Source organism: Microcebus murinus, chromosome 4 (assembly GCF_040939455.1).
Source record: "Microcebus murinus isolate Inina chromosome 4, M.murinus_Inina_mat1.0, whole genome shotgun sequence".
NCBI classification, from domain to species: domain Eukaryota; kingdom Metazoa; phylum Chordata; class Mammalia; order Primates; family Cheirogaleidae; genus Microcebus; species Microcebus murinus.
The window spans coordinates 56,853,252-56,869,798 of record NC_134107.1 but is presented as its reverse complement, the minus strand read 5'-3'; the positions used below and the strand labels follow the sequence as shown (position 1 = coordinate 56,869,798).

The following is a 16,547-nucleotide window of genomic DNA, read 5'->3' as shown; positions in this document are numbered from 1 at the left end:
TGCAAATATTCTTACTGTCCTTCTTCCTCTCTTGCCTCCCTGACCTCTTCATCTAACAGCCAGTATAATCATCAAAAACATTGTATTGCCTTGTCAGTAACCTAACATTTTTTTTCAAATATTCATGCCTTCTCCCAGCCCTTCAGGGAATATTTTTAGTATAAAAATTCTGTGAAAAAAAATAACTCTTCTTAATACAACTCCAGTCTATATAGTTTCATCAAAAGTACTAATGGTCATATATACTACTTAATAAATGTGTTCTTTCTTTTGGAAAATATTAATCTTAAATAAATTTTCTTTGAAGCCCCAAGATCAAAAGGAAGCAAATACAGAGATATTTTAATCTGGTTGGATTTATAATGCTATATTTAGATCTCCTTCTCAAAGGATGAAGTGTGTATACCTGTCAGGCTCTAGGTTGAAAAATAATTAACAGAATTAACAGCAGGAACATTTAATACAAAGAACTGGATAACAGGTACTGGAGGACTAAAAAAGTAAAAAGAGAACTTACAAATAATACAGAAATAATAACTGCAGGAAGTTTCTGCCACTGGTATGGTTGGGGAACAAAGAGAAGAGTTCAAGCTTATTAAAACTAGGTTCTTCCTAGAGGTTCCTCCCACAACTGACACTCAGAGCTATAATGAGAGGGCATTGCCCTGCTGGTTCTAGTACCTTAGTAGCTCAAGGGATAGAGCACATGGGATCAAGACCCAACCTTGGAGGAAGGGGCACTTCCCAGGTATAGCTCACTCCTCAAGAGCATAGAGGACCTCTCATGGAGTTGGGAGTCAGATCTCTGATAAAGGCCAACCTTTGGTTGGTTCTGTTTTTTCTCAGGGGCATGATGAGATTGGTACTGGAAGTATGGGGGAAAATAAAACCACAAACTGCAACCAATGCAGCTAGGCAAAGACCTATTGCTGTGGCAGCACTGATGGGTATGACAAGCAAACATGAGAGGGATACTTGTCCCTACAGCAGCCTCTGGGCTCCTTCTAACATCCCCCAATTAATAGAATATAGCAGGAAACCAGCTGCCAAGTGATGATTATGACTCATGAGTTGCATCCTTCTTATCAAAAACAGATTCTATACAATGGTAGGTTTGGAGCTGACATAGCCAAGAGCCAGTGCAACTAGGTAATGTGCTCATGACACAGTTAAGCTCAATATGGCCATGATGGGGGATTTATTTGGTGTTCAAGCATGGACTGTTGATAACAACAGCAGTAATTAGTAACTATAACCAGCCAAGTGCTTCCACAATTCACTAAGCATTTTTAATACAAGGCCATCAGCTGACACTTTTCAGATTGTTTCTGGAGATGTTTCCCTGCTTTTTACCAAATATCTTGTTCTCCTAGGACCACTCAGGTCTCTTGTTCAATGGCCAGCAATAGAGTTCCAGGTTGTGTCTGAGTCAACTTTTGTTTTGGAGCTTGCTGGCTGCTCAGGGACTCTTGGTGGCTTCTCTTTCCCAATTTATCTTGTTTCTGTTCATTAATGGCTTCTTTCCAAAAACTGAGTGTATGACATAACTATTCCTGGGTGACAGATTATGACTGGAAATTTGTGCTCATCATTTTTGGTGTCCTCGCATTTTTAGTTATATCATGCATCCTTCTGTGCTTTGTTTGATGCCCCAGGGTATTGATCGAAATGGATTGCATCACTGAGGCTCTCCTGTGAGCTGACTCACAGGAGACACTAGCAGGAGAATGTAGGGTTGGAGAAGCGATCCTGCTTTGACAATGTTTCTTCTTCCTCTTTGGCTCTTAGGCCAATAATGATTTCTCACTATCAGTGGTCTCACTATCTCACCTTGTTTGTGTCCTTAGCCCTGTCCATCATTCTGCAATTAATTATTTCACTAACATCTCTCACTTTAAGTTATCTGAATGAGTTTTGTTTCCTGCTGATTTTGCAACTAATACATATCTCTTCAATGAGTAAAGATAATGTCTCCTTGATCCTACTGGGTCTACTCCAACTTCACCTGTAAATACTTTTTGAGCTTGAGATGCAAGAGATAGGTGCTAATTGGTTCTTTGCTACCTAAGGCAAGAAGTAAATGCCTTTTTTGGGGCCTTTGATCTAGGTCTTAATACCATGAGCCTCGCTTCAGCCATATATAAGATCCCAAGAAAAGCCCCACTGACATGATTCCTAGACACAGAGGGCTATGCAGGATTTTCCTCTACACCCTGTCAGGGCCTGAAACAAGGGTGGGGTAACTTGCAACCTCCTGGTTAGCTTGTCTGTAAGGATCTGGGCACACAGCTTCATATATTTGCTCTGATGCAAATATTAATAGAATAGACAGTCATAATGTCAGACTGAAAGGAGGGAGGCTTCTGTTCTGCCCTAGGATTCCTCGTTTGGCCTTAGCTTACTTTAAAAATATAATATTGGGAGAATCTATTTACTATTTACCTTGTGCTTTACCAAGTGGAACACAGAGATTAGAACTTTGCCTTTCTAGCTCCCAGGGGCTTGCTGATTTGGAAGCAAGAATCATACTCAAATGTTTTGGAGAATGTAAGAGCTAAAAATAAATTTGCTGCAGCTCCTACACAAAAATCCCAGAAAGGGGTAGGAGGTGGTAGGGAACATTTTCCACATAAATGAATTCAATAGCACAACTTCGTTGAATACTATAATACAGTGTTAAAATTGGATTTTCTTCTCTAGTTGTGGCTGAGGCAGGAAAACAGTAGATACTAAACTCCAAAGTGAGTTGTGAGATGGTCATGGAAAACAAGTCAGATTAGAAGAAGAATACACAATATAGAAAAGAATTGAAAAAGTTATTATAGACATAAAGAAAATAGACTAAAATATGAAATTTAAGATTGACTCTTTTCTTACTAATCTGCATGTCCAGGTTAAATCTACTATTATAATACACACATATAAAACAGTCTTCTTAGCATCTTAAAATTGAAAAGGTATTTTTATACACTCTAATGCAGAGCTGGCTTAGTATCTTGAGCAAGAGGCAAGTTGTTTCTTTGCAAGAATTGCCCCCCTTTGTTGTCAGAGCCTTGTTTTCTAAGAACTTTTTTCTCTTTTTTGAGGTAGAGGAATTTTGACACGGAGGTAGTATGGATAGGGTACCTTGTGACTCAGGGTGGTGCTGTCAAATAGGGCCCTTATAGTAAGGTTTGTGAAGAGGACAACCTTAGGAAAAGCTGTGTTAAGAGCTACCTACTCCCTCACCAAAGGAGGAAGGATCGAGTGGTTCGGAAGAGAGGGGTTGGGACCCTTCAGAGATCTGGGGAGGACAGATAACTGACTCCCTCTGAGAAAAGTGAAGAGCAGGAAAAGGGACTGGAGAGTTTCTGTGGTGGCAGAATAGGAGAATTGCTGTTTCACATATTGGGTCCATAATACTCTCTCAACACAGCATGAGAGTGTCCTGCGGACTGATGTAAATTGAACACACGTGAGCAAGCCAGTAAGGGTTCTCTTAGATCACACCCAGTAGGGTTGTCCAGAAGCACAGCAGAAACTTAACAGAACGGGGATAACCTCTAGGTCATGGAAGGAACTAGAGCACATTCACAGATTAATGAAAACACTGGTGAGAAACCAGTACTGTTTGTTGGGAGATCTTTGATGAACACACAAAAAAAGTTCAAGAGAGAAAGTAGGTCCAAAAAAATCACCAAATCTGGCAAATATGAAAACACCTTATGACAATATCAAATAAATAAGAATTTTAGTACTGGTTTTACTTTTATCTTCCTTTTAGCTTTGACCTTGACAGTGTGAAAAATAGTAGCTAGTAAGATGTGAGTATGCAAGAGAAGAAGACAAGTAGCTTCTCTCTCGATGTCCTGAGGCCGACTAGCAGCCAGCTTCAGCTCAGACAGCAGGGAGGAGTATTGCTTTCAAATGAATATACAACTATTGATTAATTTATTGAGCTGAATTCTTTCAGTTTCTAAATTGAAAAATGTGTTTTATGACTTAAAATATTTCCTAGCATAAGCAGAAAACAATTGTTTGCTAATATTTTCATCCAAGAGTAAGAAAGAATATTTTCCACTGAGCAGCTATAAAAGGGGCCTGGGGGAAAAAAAGAAATAAAAACTATATTTGTTTTAAAGAAAACATCCCATGCATACTGTATGTTCATCAATATCAGTTACAATACAAAATATAACAGACATCACCCTTTACTTACAAGCAGATCACGTATCATATGGCCTGTTTAATAGCATTTGTTAAAATGTTTGCTTACAGTTGTAAAACATTTATAAATAGCAAATATAAAAATTTTATTGCTTAAAAGGAGGTGTTTATGATAGTTGAAAAATATCTGTATTTTTCTGTAACTTCCTGTCTTAGTACCAGATACTTGATCCCAGTAAAACAAAAAGGCACCCAAGCCTTTTCAGCTATAGTAATAATCAAGAAGACACAGAATAAAACAATGTGTTGTCATTATTCAGCTATTAAATTAGCAAATATTTAAGTAAAAAGTCATAATAATATAGCCAGAATATAATTATGATTAAGTAGTGGGCGTGTAAACTGATACAGTTCTCCTGACAGGCAAAATGGAAACTGGGGTATGTATTAGGAACTGTAAGTTGTTATCTGATTTAATTCAGCAATTCTAATTACAGTGATGTATTCAGGGAAAAATGAGATATGAAAAAATATTAATAAAGATGCTACTTAGGTTTTCACATAGCATGAAAAGTTGGAAAAGGCCTAAATAATTTAATTTAGGGAAATGATTCCTTATGAAAAATTATATTATAACCCAAGAAGAAATTAAAATTTCCACTTATTCATCCTCTTTTCAGGACTAAGGCATGATTTTCCTAGCTTTGCAGAGTGCTGGCTGCTGAAAGATGAGTCCTTCTCTGGAAATTGCCCTCATCTGAATGGAGTTGCCATGTCCAAGGTTCTGGGGTGCACTGCAGTGACTGGTCAATACAGGTGCACAAAAGCCTTGTCCCCCTTGCCTAGACAACTCTGAAGGACCACTCCAGTTCTACAGCCCTCATGGGACTTTTGTTTGACATCCCCTTTTGCCCAATTAGGACTCTTTTACTCTCTTATAGATGCTATTCCAGAAAATACACTTTAATAAATTTCCTGTATGCAAAACTCCATCACAGAATCTTTTTTTTCTTACATCTGAAAAATCTGATGTAAGACATGTGACTGCTTTTTTGTTTCCCTCTTTATACTATTGCCCTTTCTTTCCTAGGAGGTGTGTGCTAGAAGTTAATACTATTCTGAAAGTGGTGAGCGTCATTCCCTTGAAGGTTTTAAAATTTTTACTAAAAACATGCACATGCACATGCACAGACAGAGCACATAGAATTGTTTAGAAATTTTAAAGTCATGTGAATACCTTCTATTTAGCACATGTACTTTGCATTTTGCTCTACTAACTAAATCTATTTTGAGATCATACATTTGATATATAGTAATATGATTTTTGTGTCATATATGGTTTTAAAAACTTGTATATATTACATTTCATACTAGACATATACTTCATATTTTTTTGAAAACTAATCTTCCATTCACAGACATTTAAATGATTCTCATTTTTTTTTTGCTGTGATAAAAAAATGCCATCCTTAAGTATCCTTATCTAAAGCCTTGAAATTATACTATAAGCATCGTCTTAGTTCACATGTAAGTGAAGTTCACATGAAGTTCTCTAGGTGTTAAATTGTTGGGCAATAAGATGTGAAAGTCAGGGGTTAAGCAGAAAATCAGAAGCCACTACAAATATTTTAAAAGAAGAATATAGTTACCTAAGTGATGAAGAACCTGAGAGCCATGCAGGTGATGGCGAGGTAACCTGACTGCAGGAAGCCACTATGACCTCTTGCCTGGACTCTCCTTGTTGCTATTGGAGCTTGGGAGGTTCCCTGATGGAAGGTGGAAATGTGGAAGAAATGCGACACTGCCAGAGATGCTGCCCAAACAAGGCACAGAGGGGTGGGGGGGGAGAAAGTCCTTAACTGATTGCCTTGCCTTCAGTCTCCTGTTAGTGACTACCTTAGGCCAAACCCAGCTGGAATCCAGTGGCATGGAAGGCTGAGATGCACAGCCTGCAAGGTTCTGCTCTCCGGAGGTACTGAGCAGAGTAGAGCAAGGGAAAAAACAGATTTGAGGGCAGACATGTCCAAGGCCATCATAGTCCACCCTTTTTTCTATTCGTCAAATATATTTAATAGATTCATGATTCAACCTAACAGGTATCATTATTTTTCTTTTACAGGTATTTGGGATTTTTTTATATGTTTATTTGCTATTGTTGTTTTCCATCAGTGTTCTTTATTTTTTCACAACCTTATGGGAGATACAATTTATATAGCATACAATTAACCCATTTAAAGTATACAATTTAATGATTTTTAGTCCATTCACAGAGTTGTATAATTATCACCACAATCAATTTTAGAACATTTTCATGTTCTAAGGAAACCCCACACCCATTAGCAGTCACTTCCCACTCATCCTCCCCCCATCCCCTAGAAACCATTAATCTACTTTCTGTTTCTGGGGATTTGTTTATTCTAGACATTTCCTGTAAGAGGAATTATGCAACGTGTAGGCTTTTGTGACTGGCTTCTTTCATTCAGCATAATGTTTCTAGAGTCTTCTACATATTCAGTGTTTTCTCTTCATGCTTTTGTGGGTATTGTTTCTATTTACTATTTAGACTGATTTCCTTCTGTGTCATGGGGAAGGGATGGAATACCCTGTCATAAGGAGGGAGGGTACACTATTAGCTCTTCATCTGGGCATAAGAGTCCTCTGTTCATTCAGGATGTTGCCAGAGAGTTAGAGTGCAGACTTGTCTTGGTGATCACGTTCATTCTTGCCACTTTTGGGCAAATATCTCTCTGTGGCCTGAAGGATGGCACAAATAGGGCCAGGGTGGGATTGTTGGGACAGTACTAAAATGGCTGGACGTTTCTATGGGATTCTCTAATCTAACCACCTCAGGGATTGGAACATGCTATAGAATTATTTCCACTTTACCTCAGTATTCTCCTATACAGATCTTGGGCTGCAATTTTGTTCTGTCAACATTATTTCATCTTTTGTGGTACCTTTCATGGATTCCACAACTTTATAGGTCACTGATTGTATGAATTTAATCTTTATTCCAGGCATATTGTCTCCCCTTCCTAGGGTGGGAGTAATTTGAGAATGTGTCATTTCTTCCCTTTCCTTATCTAATCTCTAATTCTTCTTTTTTATTATTAATATAATAGTTTTATTATGATGTAATTCACTCATTTAGTGTGTAAAATTTAATATTTTTTAGTATAGTCACAGAGGTATGTAACTATATCACAATAAATTCTAGAACATTTTCAAACCCTCCTAAAAAACACCATACCCAGGAGCAATCATACCTTATTATCTCCATCCCCCCCAGCCCTAAGCAACCACTAATCTACTTCCTGTCTGTATAGATTTGCCTATTCTGAAAATTTCAAGTAAATTGAATCATACAATCTTGGTCTAATATGATTTTTTTTTCCATTTATCATACTGTTTTCAAGGCTCATACATTTTGTGGCATGTATCAGTCCTTTTTTATCACGTATTTCAGTCATTTTTATAGCTGAATTAATATTCTATTATATGACCCCCTAGGATTTTATATATCCATTTATTTTACCTGATAGACATTTGGGTGGCAGCACCATATGTTGAAAACACTATTTTTTCCCCATTGAACTGTCTTGGCAAGTTGGTTGAAAATCAGTTAACAGGAAATGTGAGTGTTTATTTCTAGACTCTCAGTTTTAGTTCATTGATTGATATGTCTCTTCTCTGCTGTTTCATGCTGTTTGAATAACTGCAGCTGAGTAGTAAATTTTGAAATTGGTAAGTATGAATCCTCCAGCTTTGCTCTTTTATTTTTCAAGATTATAATGGCAACTCTGGGTCCTTCAAAATTCCATATGCATTTTAGGACCAGCTTGACAATCTATGCAAAGAAGTGAGATTTAATTTTGATAGAGATTGCATTACATTTGTAAACCCATTTGGGAAGTATAGCCATCATAACAATATTAAGTCTTCAAATTCATGAATATGGCATGTCTTTCCTTTTATTTAGGTCTTTAATTTCTTTCAGCAATATTTTGGTGTAAAATATTTTCAGTGTTAAGTCTTGTGCCTCTTTGGTTAAATTTATTTCTAAGTATTTTATTCTTTTGATGCTATTGCAAATGCAATTTTTTTCTTAATTCAGTTTTGGATTGTTCATTGCTAGTGTATGTTAAAACAATTGATTTTTTGTATATTGATCTTATAATTTATAACTTTGCTGAACTCATTTATTAGTTTTAATATTTTAGTGGATTTCTTAGGTTTTTCTATTAGTTAATTCCATTGTGGCTCTCCACTCTTGGTGTGAAACTCCTGACATAAGCAGGGCAGTAGGCAGGATGGCATATAGCTTGTTAAGTTTGTATCTCTTGATATGGACCCTCTGCCTTAGGACTGAGCTAGGGAAAGTGTGATGGTACCCAGTATTCTCTGGCTGCCATGCTAGAGGTACAGCCTCTGCTCTGTGAGTGGGGGCTGAGTGGATAAAGGGAGCCATTGACCTCTGGGTTGCACTCACCTGCATAGCTTCTGCCATGTAGAGCTGAAGTGAGAAATGCTGGTGGTCTAGACCAGGTGTCCCAACCTTTTGGGCACCAGGGGCCAGTTTCATGGAAGACATTTTTTCATTGACCAAGGTGGTGGGGAGATGGTTTTGGGAAGATTCAAGTGCATTGTATTTTATGTGCACTTTATTTCTACTATTATTATTATTACATTGTAATATATAATGAAATAATTATACAACTCACCATAATACAGAAATTAATGCTACTGCTGATCTGACAGGAGATGGAGCTTAGGAGGTGATGTGAGTGATGGGGAGCAGCTGTAAATATGGATGAAGCTTCCCTCACTCATCCACCACTCACCCCCTGCTGTGCAGTCTGTTTCCTAAGAGGCCATGGACTGGTACCAGTCCACAGACAGGGAGTGGGCACTGCAGGTCTAGACTGAAAACAGAAGGGGCATAGGAGGAAGGGAAGGAACCCTGTGTTCTTGGCTATGCCTACTTGGAGAGGAGTGATCAATACACTGAGCTGAGAAGGAAAGGAGGGCAGAAGCTGGCCATACTTCAAGTCCCACAGACTCTTACTCTCACAGTAATTTAATAGGTTTTCTCGAAAAAATATTTTCTTTTCTTTTCTGTATACCTTTAGGGTAATTTCCAAAGGATGTAAATGTTTACATTTATTTCACTATATATACACTATATATATATATATATATATATATATATATATTCTCTCTATATATACACACATATATGTGTGTGTTTATATATATGTACACATATATAAAATTATATATCTTTCACTATGATTTTATAAATACATATGTATCTCATATATATTAGCTATATATAATTATTGAACTTGTGTGTATATATATTTTATCTATATACATATATATTTTTCACACACACATATATGTGATCACATCACATATATATGATATATATATATACACACATATCACTGTTTATGGCTGTTTTCCTGAATGATGTGTCCTCATAGCTCCTCATGCTATCATTCTAGAAGTGGATTTCTCCAATTCTTGACCTTATATCTCAAACAACACATTTTGATGGTTTCCCAGGCTGGATTAAGCTTTACTCTTATATATTCTTATTACTCCTTTTGACTTTATCTATATATTCCAACATATCACATAGTAATCAGATTTTGATTCATTATTTTCTTATCTATGAATTTAACTATTTATGAAAATATCCTTTCTGTTTCTGCCAACCTATCATATTGTGCAGTGTCTGACAATAGCAGACACTCAGTAAATGAAACAATGACTTAATGGTGATTAAATTATGTGTAAGAATAATAGGTAATAGGGTCTAATTTAAAGTTAGAAAACAATTAACTATTATGTGTACTTTAAGAAAACCAGATAGGACAGAAGATATGAGTTATTATTTTACATGTAATTTTGGAGGCTTGATCTTAAGAGCAAAGTGTTCATTTTAGCCATTATTATTCATGCTTCCAAAACTTTACTAACATTTTTATATTAAATAACATCAAGATATTGTATTGCTCATTTCTAAAGAATAGATTAATAATAGTTCTATTGCAAATAAAGAATAAATTTCCTCCAAACTGCATCCCCCACCCAACCTTCTATGTATTTTGATTTCAGGTTACTTATATAAGGAGTTATATTGATTAAATGCTATGTCTTAGAAGTGACAACTAAGGAGTAGATTTTATTGTGAAGTATTAGAATCAGACCTCAGATCCTTTGGGAAAGAGGATTTTTTTAATGGCCCTACAGATCTGCTTGGTTTTCACACTGTAAATAATGGGATTCATCACTGGTGGAATAAGCAAATACACATTGGCCATAAGAGTGTGCACATAAGGAGGGGCTCTTTTCCCAAACCTGTGGTCAAAGCACAAGCTAATGAGAGGGATGTAGAAAATGGCAACAGCACCTATGTGGGAAATACAAGTGCTAAAGGCCTTATGCCGCTCCTCTGGGGAAGCAATGCTTAGGACAGTCTTAATAATCAGGATGTAGGAGAGAAGAATAAAGATGGAGTCCACTCCTGCAGTGACTATGAGGGCAGTAAGCCCTAAAACACTGTTGATCTTATTGTCAGAATACGAGAGCTGGATAATGAATACGAGAGCTGGAAACAGTAGGAATGGTGGAGCACATGACTTTGGCAGAAGGACAGACGTTTAAGAAGCAAAGCCAAAGGCAATAGGATCACTGTGCCTCTGACAAGGATCGCAAACCACACTTTGACGATTCTGGAGTCAGTCAGGATGGTAGCATATCTCAGTGGGTTACAAATGGCAATGAAGCAGGAAAGGCCATTGCCAGGAGCACTGAGGACTCCATGACAGTAAAGAGTTGAATGAAGAATGTCTGGGTAACACAGGCGTGGAAGCTGATCTGTCTGGCGTTGAACCAGAATATACCCAGTGTAGAGACTAGTGTGGAAATGCACAAGCCCAGGTCCGTGGTTGAGAGCATAGAGAGAAAATAGTACATAGATACATGCAGACTCAACTCGGTGATGATGACAAATAGGATTATGCCATTTCCAGAGAGGGCAGTTACATAGAGACAGCAGAAGGGGATAGAGACCCAGACATGAGCAACTTCTAGTCCTGGAACTCCCGTCAGGATAAAGATCAGAGACGAGGAAGTGACATTAAGAAAAGATGACATGATTACTATGGAAGTATAATTCTGTTGCCATGAAATCTCCTAGAATGAGAAATGATAACAGCATTCAGCAATTTTGTTCTGACTTCTATAATATTAACTAGTTAGATAAATCAAATTGGAAGTTATTCTTAGGATTTTATCCTCTCCTTTTTACTTCCCAGTTTTGAATTCCTTTTTTTTCTGCTTTTCAACTTTCTCCTCATGATTCTTGTGTTCTGATTCACAATAGAAAATAGTAGCTCCTTTTTTCCTTTTTTTATTTTTAACCCAAGGGTGTTTTCAATCCTCTTTCAATTTGACCCTAATCTGTTTCTTTCTCTGTTCCTTTATACTTTGCACACGAAGGGATAATTGGATTAAAATAACCTGAAAATACAATGAATTCAATGGAGACTTGAAAATCATATTAGTTTTTGAAAGTAAGATTTATTTTTAATAAAAATATACATATATTTAAATCTTTGTGTAAAAACTTTTCTGCATTATCATGAAACTTTATCATATATTTTAATGATATATAGCATTTTAAGGAAATAATTTTACATAAATAAATAATTTTGTAAAAGTGAAAACGGCCTATTTGCTATTTCTTGGTCAATGATTTTACCCCAGCCATATTCTGGTTGTTTCTAGCCTAGGGTTTGATTTCTGATCTTGATTTTTGATTTTCTTATCTGTTGTCACCATAGCTGAGTTGATTTATAACTGTTAAAGAAAATTATCTATAACATCACCTTCAGCAATTAGTTTTCAAAAGGACAATTGTATTAAGTTTCAGGGCTAGGAGTGAACTTAGGTGTGCAGATGCCTGATAGGACACTTCCCTTCCCAGCCCAAAGTTGTTGCAATCATTTCCACCTTTTACTTACATACTAGCCTCAGAAGTACACTTTTAAAGTCTGTCTTTATCAAGACAAATAACACATGTGAACTTTTAACTTTGTCAGGGCAGCATCTGAAATAAGACTTATTAATATGTAGGTGAGGGTCTAGGTGAGTTTTATTCTCTTTCCTTTCTTCTTTCCCATATTGACTTCACTCTTGTGATCACTTCCTTTAGATTCTCTTAGGAAAATCTTGCTAAGATTCTCACTAAGCCAATTAGTGGTGCTCTGAATTTCCATGTGTTGTTCAGCCTTGAAGAGATTGTATGCTTTCCTCATAGTCTCAGGCATTGGTTGATATCCCATTGGTCACTCATGGACATTCAGAACCAGGATGCCTCCAACCACTTGATTTGGAGAATATCTTCCTTCAGCTGTGTTATAGCCACACAATTTTACCTCCTTAGTGACACAGTCTGGCTCTAAATCTTAGTTTATGAGACCTCTTGGACTGCATGTTTTGTTGTTGACTATATATCTTTATATCTCCAGCTATAATACTATTGATGTCCAGTTTTGGCTTTTACTCCTGTTCTGAGAGGCCACTGAGATCTCAGGGTATCTTATATCTAAGGCCACTCAGTTTTGATTTAGCCACAAAATAGCCATATCTTTGGTCTTATCAAATAATGTTAATAGTAAGGAGGGTTAACTGAGATAATATCCATTATTATTTTCTTATTCTATATTACTGAAGTTCCAAAGGATCACAACAATAAATTTTTGAGCATTATGTAATATCCTAAATATTTGTGAGATTATGGAAAGGGCCCCCATGCAGAAAACTACAAGTGTTGATATAGTGATTGTAGAATAGCTACTCTGCTGAGTATGAGGTGATTCATGTCCCATTAACTTCATAATTTGACTAAAAAGTGTATTAGGTAAAATACAATAAATTTCTAACTCAGTTTTCTGGCATCAATCCAATATTAACATTCAAAACATAAAAGTAAAATTCCTTATTCATCAGATAATTTTAGAAGAATATTTTAGTGGTTGTAAATATGGAAAGATAAAAAATGTTTTATTATTTTAAAATATTAAGGAATACAAAGTTTTTTTTACATGGATAGCTTGTATAAGGCTTAAGTAGTGGCTTCTTGTGTGCCCATCACCAGAATACTGTTTGTTGTGCCCTCACCCCCCAACCATCCTCTGTTCTTAGTTTTTAGTGTCCTTTACATCCCTTTGTGTCTGTGTGTGCTCATCATTTAACTCCTAAATATCAGACACTACATGTGGTGTTTATTTTTCCATTCCTGAGATATTTCACTTGGGATAATGGTCTCTAATTCCATCCAAGTTGCTGCAAAAGACATTATTTCATTTCTTCTTATAGCTGAATAGTAGTCCATGCGGCGTGTGTGTGTGTGTGTGTGTGTGTGTGTGTGTGTGTGTGTAGACCCAAAGCAAAATGGGTCTTTTCTGAAGATCTTTTCTTCTGGTGGCTTAGAGTTTGGTTTTCTCTTCTTTTTCTAGTTCCTTGAGAAATGACATTAGGTTGTTACTTTGTGGTCTTTCTGTCTTTTTGATATATGCATTTATGGCTGTGAACATTCCCCTTAGGACTGCTTTTATTGTCTCCCATAAAGTTTGAAAGTGCTTGTGTCTCCTTCATTGTTAAGTTTGAGGATTCTTTTAATTTCTGCCTTAATTTCATCATTGACCCAAGCATCATTCAGCAGTAGGTTGTTTGATTTCCATTATTTTGTGTGGATTTGAGTGTTTCTCTTGGAATTGATTTCTTGTTTTATTCCACTGTGGTCTGAGAAGGTATATGATATGATTTCATTTTTTTTTTAATCTTATGAAACTCATGTATAATGCAGTTTTGAGTATTTCCTGTAGGGTAGGTATAGTAATGACAAATTCCCTTAGTGTTTGCTTGTCTGGAAAAGTCTTTATTTACCCATCATTTATGAAATCAAATTTTGCAGGATATAAAATTCTTGTTTGGCAATTCTGTTTAAGAAAACTAAACATAAGGCCCCAATGCCTTCTGGCTTATAAGGTCTCTACTGAGAAATCTGCCATTAGTCTGATGGGCTTTCTTTTATAGTTATTGCTTTCATCTTGCAGCTTCATTTTGACTTTGGTCATGTTGGTGATTATGTGTCTTGGAGATGTCCTATTTACTGTGAACCTTCCTGGTATTCAATGACCATCTTGTATCTGGATATCAGAATCTCTGGTGATATCAGTCAAGTTTTCCTCAATAATTCCCTCAAACAGGTTTTCCATGCTTTTTGTTTTTCTTATTCTCCTTCAGGGATACCTATAATTCTTATATTGGCCTGTTTTGTATAGGCCCACATTTCTCTGCGTGACTGTTCATTCTTCATTATTCTTCTCGCTTTATCTTTGACTGACTGGATTAGTTCAAAAGCCTTGTCTTCAAGCTCTGAAATTCTTCCATCTGTTTTGTCTAGTCAATTGTTGAAGCTTTCTGTTGTAGTTTGAAATTCTCTAAATGACTCTTTAATTTCTATAAGATCTGTTATATATTCTTTTATGCTATCTATTTAGTGAGTTTTTTATATTTTTCATTTGTGTCCTGAAACTTTTTTGGGGGGGTCTTTGTGTTGTTTGTCAACTTTCTCTTCAATCTCATTTCTCTTATTTTCATCCATATTCTGAATTCCATCTTTGGCATTTTGACAATTTTCTTTAGGTTGGGGTCCACTGTTGGAGACCTATTGTGATACTTTGGGAGTGTCCAATCAGCTTGTTTTGTCATGTTGCTGGAGTTCTTTTTATGGATCCTTCTCATCTGAAATTACTTCTCTCAGCTCAAGAGAGATAAACTTTCAGCCCACCTATTCTCCTTTGCTGGGAACTCTCCTACTTAGTGCAAAGCAGAGGATTCCTGGATGGAGCACTTGTGTCCTCCACTGGAGGATTGACCCAGCTGGAGCTGGGCAGATGTCTGTAAGCACTTAACACAGTTGCCCTCCTGCCTCTCCTGACTCACCATTCTTCTGTGGTTGCCACTGGTGGTCCCCCTATTGCAGAATGAATGAATGTCCCACCTAGTTCTCTCAGCAGCAGTCATTATCAGCAGTGGTGACTATCAGGGGAATGAGAGCTGCTCTACTTTGATCTGTAGGCAGCAGTGACTGTCAGCACTTGACAACTTCAGGGTTAGAACTGTGGGCCACAGCATTTGTAGCTGTGGCTTGAGCGTAGCACTGCCCATCTATGGGCAGAGGTGATTGTCAGCCTATGCCCATTGAAAAGCTGCCCCATTCAGTTCCTGGGATGGCTGTGTTTGTCAGCTGGGCTCCAGCTTGTGTGCAGCCCTGCCCATGTTGACAGGTGGCTGTGATTGTCTGTCTGCCAGGCCCAGGTCCACTGGGGCAATGGGAGTGCAGGGCTCCTGCCAGGGATACATGAGAGCTCCCTGCCCCTTTGCTCCTCCCACCCCTGGACTCATGAGGTGGTGATGGGGAAGCAGCAGCCACAAGTCTGACCCCTGGGTAGAGGCTGTGCTCTGCGTCTAGGGTTTTAAAATGGCACCAGCCACAGCGCCCAGGGTTCGCAAGCCAATGGGTCACTGCTTGTGAAGCCTATGTCCTCTCTTTGGAGTAATGTCACTGCATAGTCTCCAGATAGTTCCTATATCAGTCCTGTGGCCTTCAGCAGTAGAGGGTTCCTCTCAGAGGTCAGATGGCAATGATCATGGGGTGAGGGTTAGCCCCAGGATTCTCTCCTCTGTTCCTTCCCCACATGTGCACTCCTCTTCCCTGTGTACCTCCAAACCGCAGAGCAGATTGCTTCACTTCCTGCTCCTTCGTGTTGGGTACCTCTTGTTGACTCTCCTTTGATTCACAATGCTCTCTCTTAGAGGGTTGATCTAAAGGTGGATATACACTCGTTACCTTCAGTCCACTCCATTTGAGTGGTGTGTGAAGACTGCTTCTAGTCTGCCATCTTGGTACCCCTCTACACCTCCCAGGAAAATGTTATAGTTACAAAAATAATGCACTTATGGCTAGAACCATCAATATGAATTTAAACTCTTTTAATTTAAATAAAATAAATGACTAAGAATGTCAATATTAAAACCTAGTGGTCATGGGAAGGAAAGTAGCAGCAGTAGAGTTCAAGAAGAAATAATATTTGTCTCTGAAAGTCTCTTCTAAGACCACCTGGTATTGGCTCTAAATGTCTCCATTTATAACATTTTAGAGTCATGTAGAATCCTAGAGTTTTAGAATTGGAAAGTGCTTCAATGCATGAAGCCAGAAACAATGCTACAATGAGCTTCCAATACTGCATGACAGTACTGCCACTTTAAGCACAGATATTGAAAATAGGATGCGTTCATTCAGTAATTCAGAAAATACATGT

The 16,547-nt window shown here is 37.5% G+C and overlaps 1 pseudogene; it reads right to left on the bottom strand.

Annotated features, from left to right (window-relative positions):
* Positions 1 to 10,355: 10,355 nt before the first annotated feature.
* Positions 10,356 to 11,310, bottom strand: LOC105883380 (olfactory receptor OR51C1-like; annotated as a pseudogene).
* Positions 11,311 to 16,547: the final 5,237 nt, after the last annotated feature.